This window comes from Myxine glutinosa, chromosome 7, assembly GCF_964187855.1.
Source record: "Myxine glutinosa chromosome 7, kmMyxGlut1.1, whole genome shotgun sequence".
Taxonomy (NCBI): Eukaryota; Metazoa; Chordata; class Myxini; order Myxiniformes; family Myxinidae; genus Myxine; species Myxine glutinosa.
The window spans coordinates 31,961,121-31,978,168 of NC_136267.1; the positions used below are offsets into that span (position 1 = coordinate 31,961,121).

A 17,048-nucleotide genomic window follows, 5' to 3' on the forward strand; every position below is an offset into this window, starting at 1 on the left:
CCAGAGTGAGGTCAATGTAACGAGGTTTAACCACGCCATACAAAGCCACTTCCTGGAGACGTTACTCTTATTGGCGAAGTATTTATCTGTTTATACCATAACCCATTTCTCTCCATTTCTGTCAATGTTATGAGGGCAAAGGAATGTCAATTGAGACATCCTGGTGTAGGGCAGGAAAATGGAGGTTTTCCCAGAGCCCCTCATCCTCTATGCATGCACGGGCATGCGCACACACACACACACACACACACACACACACACACACACACACACACACACACACACACACACACACACACACCACTGCAACTATCGGGAACACCTCTTCGCGATGGTTGTACCCCCTAATGCAAGTCGGAGGCGAAATCCTCCCCATTCTTCCCTACTGCCCGAAATATGAAGGACGGGGCGGTCACGGTCAGACTGCCAATCGGTCCCCATGGACCGGCCCTTTCCCTCTTGTCTCTTCCCTCTTTCTCTCTCTCTCTCTCTCTCTCCCTCTCTCCCTCTCTCCCTCTCTCCCTCTCTCCCTCTTCCCCTCTTCCCCTCTCCCCCTCTCACTCCCTCTCACTCCCTCTCACTCCCTCTCACCCCCACTCACCCCCTCTCACCCCCTCCCACCCGCTCTCACCCCCTCTCTCTCTTTCTCTCTGTCTAACTCTGTCATGTCCCTGACTTTGTGATGGCAGGGGTACACCATCCTGGATGATTTATGGGTACAATATGGGTGATTTCTGGGTCGCTCTTCGGAGATTGATCAGCTGTCTCCATGCTTGTTTGAGACAGCTGTCCAGGGCTATACTACTACTACTACTACTACTACTAGTACTACTACTACTACTACTACTACTACTACTACTACTACTACTGCTACTGCTGCTGCTGCTGCTGCTGTTGTTGTTGCTGCTGTTGTTGTTGTTTAGCTTGTGGTAGCCATCCAAACCCCACCAGAGGGAGAAAGGCAGATGTTTAGCATTAAGAATGTGTTGCTTGATATTGGCCAGTGTTTATCCACACTTGTGTCTATGGATAGCTAGGCCTCCTTGGTTCCTGGAAACAGTCGATTACATGCACTACACTGAGCCACATTTTGTTGGTGCACTGGTCACGATCTCTGTTATGCATTTGTGCCAGATTTTGTCAGCTGCTCTTTTAAATCATTGCTTTCACTTCTGACATGGTAGTTGTCTGGTCAACTGAAGAGGAGACTGCTGGCTTGTAGTTCTCACTCTGCCCTTGGTCCTACTTCTGATGGTGCGTCACCTGCTTTTTCTGGTCATAAGACTGCCACTGAGTGTGGATCTAAGGTTGCTGCTAGTTGTGGTGGTGGACCCACTATTGTTGTTGGTTCTGGTAGTGATCCTACTAAGGGTTTCACTGTAGGAAGGGTTCTAGTTAGAACTTATTTGGGGAACACATCTATATGTTTCAAGCCCCCCCCCCCCCCCCCCTATCTACAGAACCAATGGCTACAGGTATAACAATGCACTGCACCACATTGCTCAGGTACTGGCCTTGCCGCTCATCAGTGCACTTGTGCCTTGCCAGGTAAACTTATCTGCGGAAACACCTTCTGCACTCCAATAATGGCACGTAATCCTGTGTCTGGGAAAGCCTGGACTATTGGCGAAGCCGATGTTCCAGACCTGAGCTGTAGGTGTTACGCCAACATGTCCTGTGGTAAGCTGCTTCGTACCACTCCTCTTCTGGAACCCCCATTGCCGTTAGATCCAGGTGCCTCAGATCTCTCCACCTCCTTTGAGGCCCTCCTGCTGGGCGAGTCTGAGCTAGTCAATCAAACAAACCCATCTTGGGTACATGATCATGGTTCGGCATTCAAGCTCTCCAGGTGATACCTTGTTCCCTTGGTGGTTACAGTCCCCAAACCACCCGACATTGCTTTCTCAAAGCTTCTTGAGATGTCTCTGTAGGGAAACCCCACTCTGAGCATTAAAAACCAGCACTGAAAGCAGACAGGGCTGGTACACCCGTCATTTAATGGTAATGGTCAGGCTTTTGTCCTTAAAGACAGCCTGGCGGAGGACACTAAAGGCCCTGGTGTCATTTGCAATTCATTTGTCAACACCCTTCCATTAGAGGTAATTACGGAGCCAAGGCAAAATAACTCATCCACATGAGTCCACAATTTCTACTTTCATCCAAAACAATGGTCTTCATCTAGAACTGCATGGCGCAATGTCATAAACTTTGTCTTGGAGAAACTTTCGTTGAGGTTGAAGACTTTCTCCACTTTGGTGTACATCAACATTCTTCCTCTGCTCCTTAGAGTGTAATCACTAGCAGTGCTGCATCATTCAGACATCCATTATCTTGTGCTTTTCTGGTCGATCTTCTGAAAGGTTTCTGGTCAAACTGTTACCATAGAAAGGTCCCGGCTCTGTCTTTATCAACTACCTCTGACGCACACACACACACACACACACACACACACACACACACACACACACACACACACACACACACCTAAAACTGGATGTCTGCGATCACAAAGCGATCAATCACCAAGGGTAAGCCTTCATTAATGCCAGCGATCCAATGATGGCCATATTTTTTTCGGACGCCATATGACCTTGACCTTCAACATTTAGGGATAGAGTGTAAATTAAGAAAATGTGTCCCCATAAACATTTCCATTCTTGTCTTGAACTTCCATTCTGCTCTTGCTCTTCCAGGAGCTTTGATCATATACCCCCAAAAAACCAAAAACATAATAAAGGCTCCCATTTTATCACAAACAAGGACACGCTAGTGCTATTTGCCCAATCTTCTGGGACCGTTCCTTCTTCCCAGACCTTCGACACAACTTCGTCATCCATTTCATTCCTATATCTCCCGCCACCTCTGTCGTTTCGACTAAGAATCCAGTTCTTCTTCACATATCTCTTCTTCTGGACCTTAAACTTTATTACAATCCAGGTCGTTCTCCCATTAGTTTTCCTCATTCAAGAGATGTTCAGAGCAAGATTTTCATTCCTTATCAATATCATGTTTTTCACTCGGAGATGTCCATTTTTGTTATTCAAACAATTAACTTGGAACACATCTCTACTCTTATTTGTCATTTAACCTCTACAATCTCTCTTCAATCCTTTCAATGCTCATCCACCTGGCTATTTTGAAAATTTTATTCTTACTTTCCAATGTCGTTAACGTTTTTTCCACATTCTTCATGCACTTTGTTCTTTGCTATCGCTATTTCCTTCTTCGTTTCCTTCTTCAAACGTTTATAATCTCCTTTAGCTTGAGGATCTTTACTCTTTTTCCACTTTTTGTAAGCTTCTTTCTTCTTTTTGAGTATTTCTTATCTACCATATAAAACACTGTGTGTGTCTGTGTGTCTGTCCCCCTTCATAAGGCTGGCAAGGTTTTAAAGGCTTTAAGTAGTGCTTTAGGAGGGATTTGAGTGGGGGGTTTAAGGGGCAATCTTTGAACACGACTGTGTGTCAACCGGTTAAAAGACCTAATAGACACTGAGTACCCAAAATACCCCAAGGACCCAGAAGACCCAATGGATCCCCAAACACCCAAAATACCCTGTAGACTGTTAAAGACACAAAAGACCATGAATACCCCAAGGACCCAGAAGACCCCAATGACTCTGAAGACCCAAAATACCCCAAAAACCAAAAAGACTGAAAAGACCCAATGTACCCCAAAGACCCCGAGGACCCAAAGGACTGGGAAGACCCCCAAGGTCTCTGAAGATCCAAAATACCCCGAAGACCCAAAAGACTGAAAAGACCCTGAAGACCCAATGGACCTCAAACACCCCAAATACCAAAAACACCCTGAAGACTGTTAAAGACCCAAAAGACCACCAAGACCCAATACTTAAAAGACCCTGAAGACCCAAAATACCCTGAAGACCCAAAAGACCCTGAGGATACAAAAGACCCAAACAATCCCAAGGACTCAAATGAACCAGAGGCCCCAAAATACCCCAAGGACCCAGAAGACCCCAAGGACTCCAAAGACCCAAAATACCCCAAAGACACAAAAGTTCCTGAAGACCCAATGGGTCCCAAACACCCAAAATACCCTGAAGACCCCAAAGACATTGAAGACTGTTAAAGACCGAAAATACTCCAAAGACCCAAAAACCCCACAAGGGCCCAAATTATTAAAGACCCCGAAGACCATTAAAGACCCCGATAACCCATAAACACCCCAAAGGCCCAAAATACCCCAAAGACCCTTAAATACCCCGAAGACCCAAAATACCCTTAAATACCCTGAAGACTCCAAGGACCCAAATGAACCAGAGGACTTAAAAGACCGACAAGTCCCTGAAAACCCAAAATACCCCAAAGACACCAAGACTCTTAAAGATCCAAAAGACCACAAAAACCCAAAAGACCCTGAAGACCCAAAATTCCCCAAATACTCTGAATACCCAAAAGGCCCCAAGACCCAAAAAGACTCAAAATACCACAAAGACCCTGATGACCCAAAATACTCTGAAGACTGTTAAAGACCCAAACAACCACGATGACCCAAAATACTCCAAAGACCCAAAATACCCCAAAGACCTTTAAATACCCCAAAGACTGAAAAGATCGAAAAGACCCTGAAGACTGAAAAGACCCCGAAGAACCAAAGGACCCAATGAACCTTAAAGACCGAAAAGAGCCCAAAATATCCTGGTTACTGAAAGGACTGAAAAGACACAGAAGACCAAAAAGACCCAAGACCAAAAATATCAAAAAGACCCAAAAACCCCCCCGAAGACCGAAAAGATCGAAAATACCTAGAAGCATGAAAAGACCCCGTTAACCCAAAATACCCAATATACCCTTAAAGACCCCCAAAAAAGCCCAAAGACTGAAAAGATAGAAAAGACGCAGAAGACAGAAAAGACCCCGGAGCCTCTAAAGACCCTGAGGACCCAGTGGACCTCAAATTACCCCAAAGACCCCTAAATACCCCAAAGATCCAGACCTAGGACCTAAAATACTCAAATGACCCAAAAGACACTGATGAACCAGAATACCCAAAAGACACTGAAGACCCAAAAGACCCCAATGACACAAAATACCCCAAGGACTCTGAAGACCCAAAAGAAGTGTAATTATGCCTCTTACATTGGAATTGTAGACTGTGGCTTGCAAACTGAGCGTCAAGGTCGGTGTACAGAAGCGGTATTTTTTAAATCACAATAAATACAAGGCACAGGGAGGTGAAATTTGCTGCACGTGATGTACAATGCGCGCAGAGTAAAACGAGTGTTCATTTACGTCTGTAGGATGTCTAACAAATAAAGATGATATAAGCACCCCTGACACTAGGCCCAGACTTCAGACTTTGGCATGCTCACATGCAAAGGTGGGCGGTCCGCTTCGAAAGTCCGCTTATCCGCTTATCCGCTGCAGCGGACTAACGTTTTCGAAGCGGATAAGCGAATCGGAACAACCCCCGGAAACCGAAGCGGATAAGCGTAAGCGGACTACCGAAAAATTGAAGCGCATCGCGATTCGCCAAATCAGCTGTTAGCCTGAGCCGTTACTCTAGAATTGTGAATATTTATTTAAGTGAATAATAAGTGAAACCCTAACAACTCGGCTCTCGCCCAATCTCTTCCCGCTCGAGTTCCGTGATGCTTGGGTAACTCTATTTCTCAGGCATAACACGCCGCTCCCGAGCTCTGCCTCGGTCGAGCGCGTGTTCAGCTACGGGTCGGACATCCTCAGGCCTAAGAGGTCGGCCCTGGCTGCACCGAACTTCGAGGCCCTCGTCTTCATGAAGGGCAACCTCCAAATCCTCAAGAAGGCCCACGAGGTGGAGGAGGAAGACGAGGACTAGTCAACAGACTGCTAGTCTGTTGACTAGTAGACTCTCTTGTCAAAGAAAGGACGGGCAAATTGATTTTTCTTTAATGTAACTTGCATATATTAAAATTATATTTAAATTAACTGTAGAGTAGAGTAGAGTCGAGTGGAAAACTTTATTTCAATAAATTTTGAATAAATTTTATTTAAATAAAAATGTATATTTTTGATCTTAAAAGCTTTGTTTGTCTTTGTAGTAGTTAGAAATGGCTATTTAGGCTTAAAAAGCATTAAATTCCCTTTAGAAACGTCAAAAATCGCTTTAAAAACGTCGAAGCGCTTTTAGAAAATCGAAGCGGATAAGCGGATAACCGGTAAGCGGACTAAGATTTTCGGCCGCTGAAGCGGATAAGCGAATCGGACTACACGGGCTGGCGGAGCGGATAAGCGGTAAGCGGACTTAAAATTTTCCGAATCGCGCCCACCTTTACTCACATGTCTGTACCATCAAAAACTGTTCCAACCCATCATTTTGGACGGGCTTTATACTAGTGCTATAATATTCTCCCACCATGTTTCTCATTCATCTTGAATCCTACCAGTAGTTATTCCACAAACATTCCTGGCTATCTTCATCCAAGCTTTTTTCTTTGGAGTCCACATCCCATCTATATATTTAGAAGTTACAAACTTCATATCATGTTTGAGATACTCTTGAAAAAAATATATTGTTTGTGCATATCTAAGCTTCCAAACGTTTGCGCATGTAATTTGTTTGAGGCGCTTGCTTTTCTTTTCCTTTGCAATATAAAAAAATCTCCAACTACCAATCAATGCTTAGTCAAACATTCTTCACCAGCTATTACTTTCATATTACTTACCCTTCTTTTAATACTCCTTCACACTTATGACGAATCAATCTACATAGTATATTTGCAATTCTGCTAGTAAAAGTCACGAGCTTTTCTTTTCTTGAAGCTGTTTTCTATCTTATTGAGGACACACATACAGTGCCCTCCATAAGTATTGGAACAGTGAGGTCAAATTTGTTATTATTGCGATGCACTCAAGAAATTTGGATTTGAGATCAAAGATGAACATTTTTTCTTTTATTTCTTGGTATTTTATGAATATGTTTTACCATTGTCAAACAATAGCACTTTTTTGTTTAGTCCCTCCATTTTAGGTAAGCTTAAGTATTGGAACAAATGACTGAAAGGTGTTTCTTGTTGCATTGATTGTTCACACACAAAAAAATCTGTGAATGAAGTAGTGGTTTTAGCCTTTGCTTCTGCCTTGGGAGTCCGCCATGGGAGTCCGCCATGGGAGTCCGCCTTGGGAGTCCGCCTTGGGAGTCCGCCTTGGGAGTCCGCCTTGGGAGTCCTCCTTGGGAGTCCGCCTTGGGAGTCCGCCTTGGGAGTCCGCCTTGGGAGTCGGCCTTGGGAGTCAGAAGGCATAAACCAAAATTAAGACCAGAGAACTGCATATGAAAGAAAAGCAAGCAATTTGGAAGCTGATACAACAGAAGAATTTAATTTCAACCAGACCACAAAAATTGGGCAAAGAAATTGCAACAACTTGGAATAAATTCAAAAAGAAAGAAACAACCAATGTAGTTAGCAATAGACAATGGCCAAGTCAGCCAAGGAAAACAACTGCAGTTGATGACAGAAAAATCATCAAAGCTGTGAAGAAAAACCTTAAAACAATTGTCAGTGACATCAACAACAATCTCCAATGTACAGGGTTGAAAGTATCACAATCTACCATTATCAGAAGACTTTGACAGCAGAATTACAAAGGCTACACCGCAACATGCAAACCTCTCATCAGCACCAAAAATAGAAAGGCCAGATTAGAATTTTCCAAGAAGTACAGAGGTGAGCCAGTGAGTTCTGGAACAAAGTTTTATGGACAAATGAGACCAAGATAAAATTTACCAAGGCGATAGAAAGGCAAAAATATGGATAAAGGAAGGAACTGCATATGATACCAAACATACTACTTCATCTGTGAAGCATGGTGGAGGTAGGTCATGGCTTGGGCTTGCATGGCTGCCTCTGGGACTGGCTCACTCATCTTTATTGATGATGTAACTAATGATGGTAGCAGCAGAATGAATTCAGAAGTGTACAGAAACATTTTGTCTCTGTAAATTGATGCAGGTTGTTATGATTCATCCAGCCAAACAAAATCAGTAAAAGTTTATAAATCCAAAGGCTGGACTTGCAAGTCGGTAGAGCCGACGTTTCAGCAAAAATCCACTCACCTTGTTCACCGCAAATGTCGTAGTGAGGAAGAAGCTCGAGAATATTCACAACATTCAAGCTTCCTCTTCATTACAACATCTGGCGTGAACAAGGCGAGTGGATTCTTGCCGAAATGTCGGCTCTACCGACTTTTAAGTCCAGCTTTTGCGTTCATAAACTTGAACTGATTTTATCTGCATATGTACAAGAAAATGCCTCCAATCTTTATTGGGTGGCATTTCACCATACAGCAAGACAATGACTCCAAACACTGCCAATGCAACCAAGGAGTTCATCAGGGGAAAATAGTGGAAGGTTCTAGACTGGCCAAGTCAATCTCCTGATTTAAATCCAATGGAGCATGCATTTCATTTGCTGAAGAGGAGACCCTCCAAAACAAAACAACCCCCCAAAACAGTCAGAAACCCCTCAAGTCAGAAACCCCCCAAAACAAAACAACTGAAAAAGGCTGCAGTAAAGGATTGGCAAAGTATCTCAAAGGAAGCTACCAAGAGTTTGGTGATGTCTATGGGTCACAGGCTTGATGCAGTTATTGCATGCAAGGGATATGCAACCAAATACTAACTATTGTACTACTTTAATTTACCTTAAGTTAATCTGTTCCAATACTTTTGCTTACCTAAAATGGGGGGAACTGAACATAAAAAGTGCTATTGTGCTACAATGGTGAACCATACACTACATGCCCAAAAGTATGCGGACACCCCTTCTAATTAGTGGATTCGGCCATTTCAGCCACACCCATTGCTGACAGGTATATCTAATCGAGCACACAGCCATGCAATCTCCATAGACAAACATTGGCAATAGAATGGGCCATACTGAAGAACTCAGTGACTTTCAACGTGGCACCATCATAGGATGCCACCTTTCCAACGGGTCAGTTCTCAATTTTCTGCCCTGCTATAGCTGCCCCAGTCAACTAAGTGCAGTTATTGTGAAGTGGAAACGTCAAGGAGAAACAACAGCTTAGCCCCAAAGTGGTAGGCCACACAAGCTCACAGAACAGGGCCGCATAGTGCTGAAGTGCGTAGTGTTACGTATTACCACCCCAATCCTCGGTTACTGTGCCCCTCAGAATCTGGAGCGGGAACACGGCAGAAAGATTTGTTATTTTGCGTGTTCTATTAAACCATGGTAAAACCACACCAATGCAATTGTAGAACAAGACAAGTCGTTGTATTAACAACTCTCACATACACAATAATAACACTATGGAAGAAAGTACAATGAAAATATCACTTGCATCAAATGAAAAATACATGTGATGGTACCATCATTCCCCAATGCTCTCAAAGCAATAAACTCACGACACGCCAAACGTGAGTGGAATGTAACATTCCCCCAAAGTCCGTGCACGGATCCCAACGCTGGTTGGAGATCGAGGTCGTGCAGAACGGCAAATCAATAGGCAGGTATTGGCGTGACTGTGGATGGTAAGAGGTCGACATGGGCACTGAGCCGATAGCTGGTAAACCAATGGCAATCAACACGATGAAGTTCATATGGAAATTCCAACGACAAAACAAGATGCACCAAGCAGGCAGCCTCTTCTTCATCGAGGATAAAATGGTGTATAGGCCTGTAATTGCTCTCCATCAATAACTCACACTTCGTGATAAAATCTGAGACATAGGTTTAATTGCACACGCAATATATGACGATGTTGCGGGCAATCCCTTTCACGGGAAGCCTCAACTCATTTGCAACCAATATCAAAAAAGTCTGCTCTCAGCCTCGATGCGACGTGATGGCTGTGTCTCTCTCATGGCCGTCTCGATCTCCCCTTCTCTTCCGGTTCCTCTGCCGCATCTTCCTTTATCCTTCACAAACATTTATTTTCGCCTTTTACTAAAGTCATCTTCATTTCACACAAACATCTTAGCAACAATATTACCTGAAACTAAAAATCCTACAAGTATATAATAACAACAAAGGCAGAGATGATGGCTCCGTAACAGTAGTGTGTAAAAATCGTCTGTCCTCGGCTGCAACACTCACTGCCGAGTTCCAAACTCCCTCTGGAAGCAGCGTCAGCACAACTGTTTGTCAGGAGCTTCATGAAATAGGTTTCCATGGCCGAAAGGCCGCACACAAACCTAAGATCATGCGCAATGCCAAGCGTCGGCTGGAGTGGTGTAAAGCTCACTGCCATTGGACTCTGGAGCATTGGAAACGCGTTCTCTGGAATGATGAATCACGCTTCACCATCTGTCAGTCCGATGGCCGAATCTGTGTTTGGCGGATGCCAGGAGAACACTACCTTTCCAAATGCAAAGTGCAAACTGTAAAGTTTGGTGGAGGAGGAATAATGGTCTGGGGCTGTTTTTCATGGTCCGGGCTAGGCCCCTTAGTTCCAGTGAAGAGAAATCTTGACGCGATAGCATACAATTACATTCTAAACGATTGTGTGCTTCCAACTTTGTGGCAGCAGTTTGGGGAAGGCCCTTTCCTGTTTCAGCATGACAATGCCGGCGTGCACAAAGCGAGGTCCTTAGATAAATGGTTTGTCGAGATCGGTGTGAAAGAACTTGACTGGCCTGACCGCAACCCCATCGAACACCTTTGGGATGAATTGGAACGCCAACAGCCAGCGAGGCCTAATCGCCCAACATCAGTGCCCAACCTCACTAATGCTGTTGTGGCTGAATGGAAGCAAATCCCCGCAGCAATGTTTCAACATCTAGTGGAAAGCCTTCCCAGAAGAGTGGAGGCTGTTATAGCAGCAAAGGGGGGACCAACTCCATATTAATGCCCATGATTTTGGAATGAGATGTGTGATGTTTCGGTGGCCACACACATTTGGTCATGTAGTGTATATATAGACTTGGCATTTAATATGGAATATATTTTTGTGGGGGTGAACTTACTTTTCAAGATGACTTAGAACCAAAAGTTCATTGGAATTATGTTGAAATTATTCTAGATTTTGTTAATGTGAACTTTAAAAGAAACAAAAACCACATTTGACATTTCGAAGCAAATAAATTGATCCTTGAAAGTGATGTAAACTGATATCGAACTCAATTCACGGACAGTACTGTGTTGAACTTCTGTACGTTTTCCAGAAGTATCTCTTTATTTTGCACATTAGCCAAATTTTTTTTCAACAAAAACAAAAGCTAAATTATGACTGGGATTATGGACAGTAAAATTACAGTTCAGTACTTCGTGTAACCCCCACGAGCAATCAGGAGAGCATGTACACATCGAGGCATGCTGTTCACGAGATTTGCCAAGGTTTGGACAGGAATCGCTTGCCATGCAGTGACAATAGTCTGCTGCAATTCACGCACAGAGGTAGGCTGCTGGTCCGAGTTGTCGATTTGACGCGTTAATTCTGCCCACAAGTTCTCGATCGGATTCATATCCGGGGACATGGCAGGCCACTCCATATGCTCTACACCACGGTCAGCAAGAAAGTGTTGGATCATGCGAGCACGATGAGGCCGTGCATTGTCATCTTGGAAGACAAAGCTTCCTCGAAAGGCTGCACGAGCAAATGGAAGCAATGTTTCTTCCAGAATGACCCTGTACTTGAACTGGTTCAGGTTTCCATTCAGAACAACCAGGTCAGTTTTGCCCCCTGCATGAAAAGCAGCCCAAACGGTCACCCCACCACCTTCAGCTTGGACTCTTGGCACTATACAATCTTCGTTGTGGGCTTCATGAACTTGTCTGCGCACTCGGACGCGGCCATCTTGACGATAGACCAGAAATCTGGACTCCTCACTGAAGGTCACGTGATTCCAGTGTCCTGGCTGCCATTGACGGTGCTCTCTGGCCCACTGCAATCGGTGCTGGCTGTCTTGTCTGGACAGGCGTGGCTTTCTCAGGGGACGCCTGGCACGATAGCCTGCTTGAACCAGTCGTTGATTGACTAGCCTTCTGGATACAGGCACATTTGTCAGTTGCTGCCACTCAGCCCTAAGCCGATTAGCTGACTTGGTACGGCCATTGCAGACTAACCAGTGCAGCTGGCAATCATCTCTCCTTGTGGTTCTGCGTGGACGTCCTGGCCTCGGTATTGGAGTAGGGACACCCCTCTGAGCATTTCCTTTCAGGATCTTTGACACCTGACCTTGAGTGATGCCATACTGCCGAGCAATAGCACGCTGTTTCATGCCAGAATTTCGTAAAGCCACCACTCCATGACAAACAGCATTGTCAAGTTGACGGACCATCTCCAGAGGAAGCGGCAATTACTTTTGTGGACATGCAGCAGTTGTTTTCCACTAATACAGAACGCAACAACCCTTATATACCCGATTGTGAAGCCAATCGTCAAATGTACCTGTCCTTACATTTTGTCATGCCACTTGTGATATAATCCTGTTATTGACTTCTTGCTGCGAAAGACAATCAGTGACATGGTTCTTTCAACAAAGACATCACCGAAGGGTAAAAGAAACTCACCAGGTTGATATACTGAGTTCAGAAAGTAAACCCAAGTCAAGAAAAAAAAAATATTCCATATTAAATGCCAAGTCTGTACATATAGATACAAATAACTAAAAGCTGACCTCCTGTACTCTTGCCTCATATTCATCTTTTGATGTCAAATACAAATTTCCTGAGTATATAGCAATAATAAATTGACTTCACAGTTCCAATACTTATGGAGGGCAGTGTATCTATCACTTCTGCCATTTATAATATAGCTTATCCTTCCTCATTCCTCTCACCTTGTCCAAATCTGCCATTAATCCCATTAGTATTCATTTAGTTTATTGCCGACACATCTGTTCAAATCTCTACTTGTAATCACTTCTTTGCAGCTTATTACTAGGACCAAACCTTCTAGTTCATCCCAAAATGTTCTTTGTTATTCTTCACTTAGACTTGCTTGGGTCGCAATGCAATATGCAAAACTTCGTCACCGTAATAATGTTCAGCGTCATTATTCTGCTTCTGAATCGCTTCATTTCTATCACATTCTGATAATTTTTTCTGCGACGTGAACACCAATGGCACCAATGCCCTTTTGATGTTCTCAACGAAAAAAAAATTAAATTTTTCTATGTTGCAACCGATAAGCTTTGTACTTGCCCTTTTCATCTTATTCTTTGAAGCCAACAAACATCAACGCTTATTCTATGCATCATTTCAACGACTTCTCTACTTTTTCCCTTCAGCATACCAACATTGATTTTTCCAATCCGTAATTGTACCCTAAAAAATGTAGAATGGAAGGTAGTGGGTGAGAAAGCAAGGCCGCATTCAGATGCCCAGCGAATGCCAGCATTCTGAGCCGAAGGTCCAAAGGCTTCCACGAATGACCGAATCAATCCTGAATTAAACATGCCGTGTTCAGAATTACTATCACCATTTACGATCCCCCAAGGATTGCCCGATTAACAAACCAAATTTGGGGGATGGTTGTGCGTGAAGGAAAAAGGTGGGAATACATTTTTAAAAAATAATTAAAATGTTTATTATAAAATATATATGGGGATAGGGAAAGGCAGGACGATCAATGAATAATGGAACAGATCTGGTGGTCGACCAATACAAATCGCGAAGATGGGGAAAATAAACATGATCAATATACAATGAAAAACTATTCCCTGCTCTTGTGAAACAATACCAGATCCACACAACAAAGGGAGTAGGCAAGGATTGACCTCGTGTTGCTGTCGGTCAAATATGGGTATGCAGGCTGGTGTGGCACATGGCAGCTCTGGTCGGGAGAAGGGTGATAAGGAGGGATGGCAAGCTGTCCGAGCTCCGTAACTGGTCCTCCTCCCGGAATGATGAAGCACCATTGAGAGAAAGAGATAGATATCTTATTTCATCAGTACTAATTGCCATCTGCCAAGCACAAGTGTGGACATGGCCTTTATCACCTTTGAAACCGTTTTCATGGGCAGGAGTTCCCATCATTGTCCACTGATTGTGAGTGGCACCATATTCCGAGCTGTCCTGCCCTGTGCAGCAGTCCTTCGCAAAAGTGCTCCGACCCTGTCCAGGGTTCCACAACCCACTATTGTGGCCCACTGACTTCTGGCCAAACAGTCCTGTTGATCATTCCTTTTACAGCACGAACACTTTACGGAGCCTTCGTGGCCACAAGTCGTCCACCTGGCCTTGCCTCTACAGGAGGTTTTACACCATACTATCTTACCCTATTCTGCTGGTTACAATCACCACCCCCTTGCTACACGTTGACTTAACTCTGACAGATCCCTGATACAGGAGTTAATCTAACCTACTCGAAGACACAGCCATACTATTCTTAACATAATTCTATCTATCCCCCAGTCACCACCTCCCCCCTCCTCCCTTTCCACGTAACAATAAATAAGTGAATAATCAATTAAGTAAAGTAAGTAAACAAGTAATTAAAATGGTTGCAATTTCTATGACTTTAAAATAACAAGGACATTTAAATTCAAATAAAAGTTTAAAAGAATAAGAAAAAAAAAACAGCACCATAGTGAAGAGGAAGGAAGGAATGAGGTGGGGGAGAGTGGAATTAATGGCACCAAACAGCCGAATTTCAGGATTGTGATGTCATCGCATAGGCAGCGAATATTTGAAAGATCCTGTAATCTATACAAAGTGGAGGAACTGGGATGTAGCACAGGTGGATGATGTTGGATGAGATGAAGGGTGTAGCTCAGGTGGATGATGTAGGATGAAGACGAGGAACGTGTGGGTGATGTTTGGTGAAGCCTTTCTGTAAATGGGACTGATGGAGATGGGGAGCAGTGTGTACAAACTACCAGGCGACGACTTTCATCACAGCCAGGCAGGACAGAGCGTATACTCATCCTTTTTATCCTTCTCTCAAAGGCTTATGGCAGCCATGAGCAAACTCAGGTCTTAAAGTCCCAAAATAGCATAGTGTTCCAAAATCTCCAGATAGAGGCGGTAAGGTGACCATCACACAACATCATTTATGTATGTATGTATGTATATATATATATATATATATATATATATATATATATATATATATATATATATATATATTGTTATGAATTTGGTAGAGCAACATCTAGAGCTAGGTAGATCTGAATGGGTAGGTATTCGGCTGTCGTGACAGGGACTCTACATGTAATAAGTTCTTGATGTTTAGGCGTTTGTCGGGGGAAGATGTATGATTGTGGACCTACCTGGAGGTTCGAGTGTTAAATAGTGAGGGATTAAAGGTAACGCCCCTGTGAGTCTCACCTAGTAGTCAAACCTTTGTCCATTATGGCACTGCAAACCACATAAACATTAGTTAGGTCCTTAGCGCAACATTAAATAATTCCTTTCCCTGACATTGACTTCGTAATAAATGGACAGGAAACCAGGCCAAAAACACCGCCACGGTTGGCCGCCGCCGTTTGCACCTCCAAGGCCTACAAACCTCGCCTGGCACGTGTTGTAGCACAGGGACCGCGGGGTCGGGGACGGGAGATGTCAAGAGTGGAGCGATGCCGGAGAGGGCGTGACCTGGGCGAGCCGGCGAGTTGGGAGGCTATTATTGGCTGAGGAGTGCGCCAATGTGACGTCATCGGCCAGAGATATTAGCGACGGTCGGACGCCATTTCGTGGCACACAGGGCACACAGGACTCAGCAGAGGCAGCATTTCGTGGGAGCAGTTCGTTGAACAGTTGGCACTGAACAGTTGGCACTGAACAGTTGGCACTGAACAGTTGGCACTTGGCTGCCAGCACTCCCGCAGAGAGTCGAGTCGAGTGGCTATCAAAGGAGTCCTTCCTGTCCCTGGTCAAGTGGAGTTTGTGCCCGCGTTGGAGGTCGTCGACGCATGGTGCTTTTTGGTGCGTGGTGCTCGGCCTTGTGGGACTTGGAGCGAGGGACCTCGTGGTGTGCGATCGGGCCGAAAGGAGCGGTGTTGGACGGCCGCCACAAAGACGACGAAAGACAAACAAGATAAGCCCGCATCCGCGTACATTTTGAACGACGTGACGTATTCTTTTCGTAATTCATCTCCCTCGTTTTGTGTTTGCTGTCAGTCGTGTGGGGACGTCCCGATCTAGGATATTAGATTTACCGGCGGGCTTTTTCACTGGCTTTACTTTTCCATAATAAATCCTTGTATTATTTTCTGTATATATCTGAACGCAGTTTCCTGGGTGTTTCATTTTAATAGATAAGGCTGCGGAGCTTTGCTGTGTCTGCCATTCCGCGCGTTTAACTTTGTGTTGAGTTTGAATCCGCCATTGAGTTTTCGCCTCAGGAGTTAAAGTCTCGCAAATCGGCCATCCGTAACTGTGGTGTTAATCATGGTTGCGTAACAAGTGGTGTCAGGAGTGTAGGATTTGAACCCGTCGGACAAATGTTTTTGTCCGCGGCGAGACATCGACACGGTCGGGCGTACATTGCGCCCGACGTTCGAACGCAAAATTTTTATAGTCGAGGCGGAGAAATTTAATAATCAATTGGGCATACGGAGCGCGATATCGCGTCTTCGTCAAATTTAAATTGTGTTTTTTGGAATTGAAATAAATACGCGCGCGGGGAACGACCTTCCGAAAAGCGGATGTCGGAGGTCGACGAAATGGAGGTGCGTAGCGAGGCCTCCGTCAGCGTTGGGAGTGAGCCGGAAATAGGGGAATTTGATGCAGAGGTGAGCCTTGGAACCTCCCTCGTCCCGAGCACCAACGTATGCCCCTCCCCTACCGGGGAGTTGGGAACAAGTGGGACGGCCCCGATAGATCTCCAGACCATAGTAAATTTAATAAATGCTCAGAGGGCCGAGGGTGAGCGAGCCAGTCGGGAATTGAATGACAAAATTGACGGGCTGGAAAATAAAATGAGTAAGGAATGAAGGGAATGAGTGATCGATTGGAGGAACAAATTGAAGGGATGGAAAATAAAATGGAGTCGCAGGGGAAGGAATGGAGGGAAGGACTGAAGGACATGAGTGACCAAATTAATGGATTGAAAGGGGAAATGAATGCTCAGAACGAGCAATTGGAGAACAGAATTAATGCCCAAACAAAAAACATGGAGGGGCAAATGGATAGATTGAAGGAG

At 44.5% G+C, this 17,048-nt stretch overlaps 1 protein-coding gene across 1 annotated transcript in view; it reads left to right on the top strand.

Annotated features, from left to right (window-relative positions):
- The window catches only part of LOC137431092 (protein ENTREP2-like), a 148,620-nt gene that overhangs the window by 55,491 nt on the left and 76,081 nt on the right, over positions 1 to 17,048 (top strand). The gene's annotated exons all lie outside the window — the stretch shown is intronic.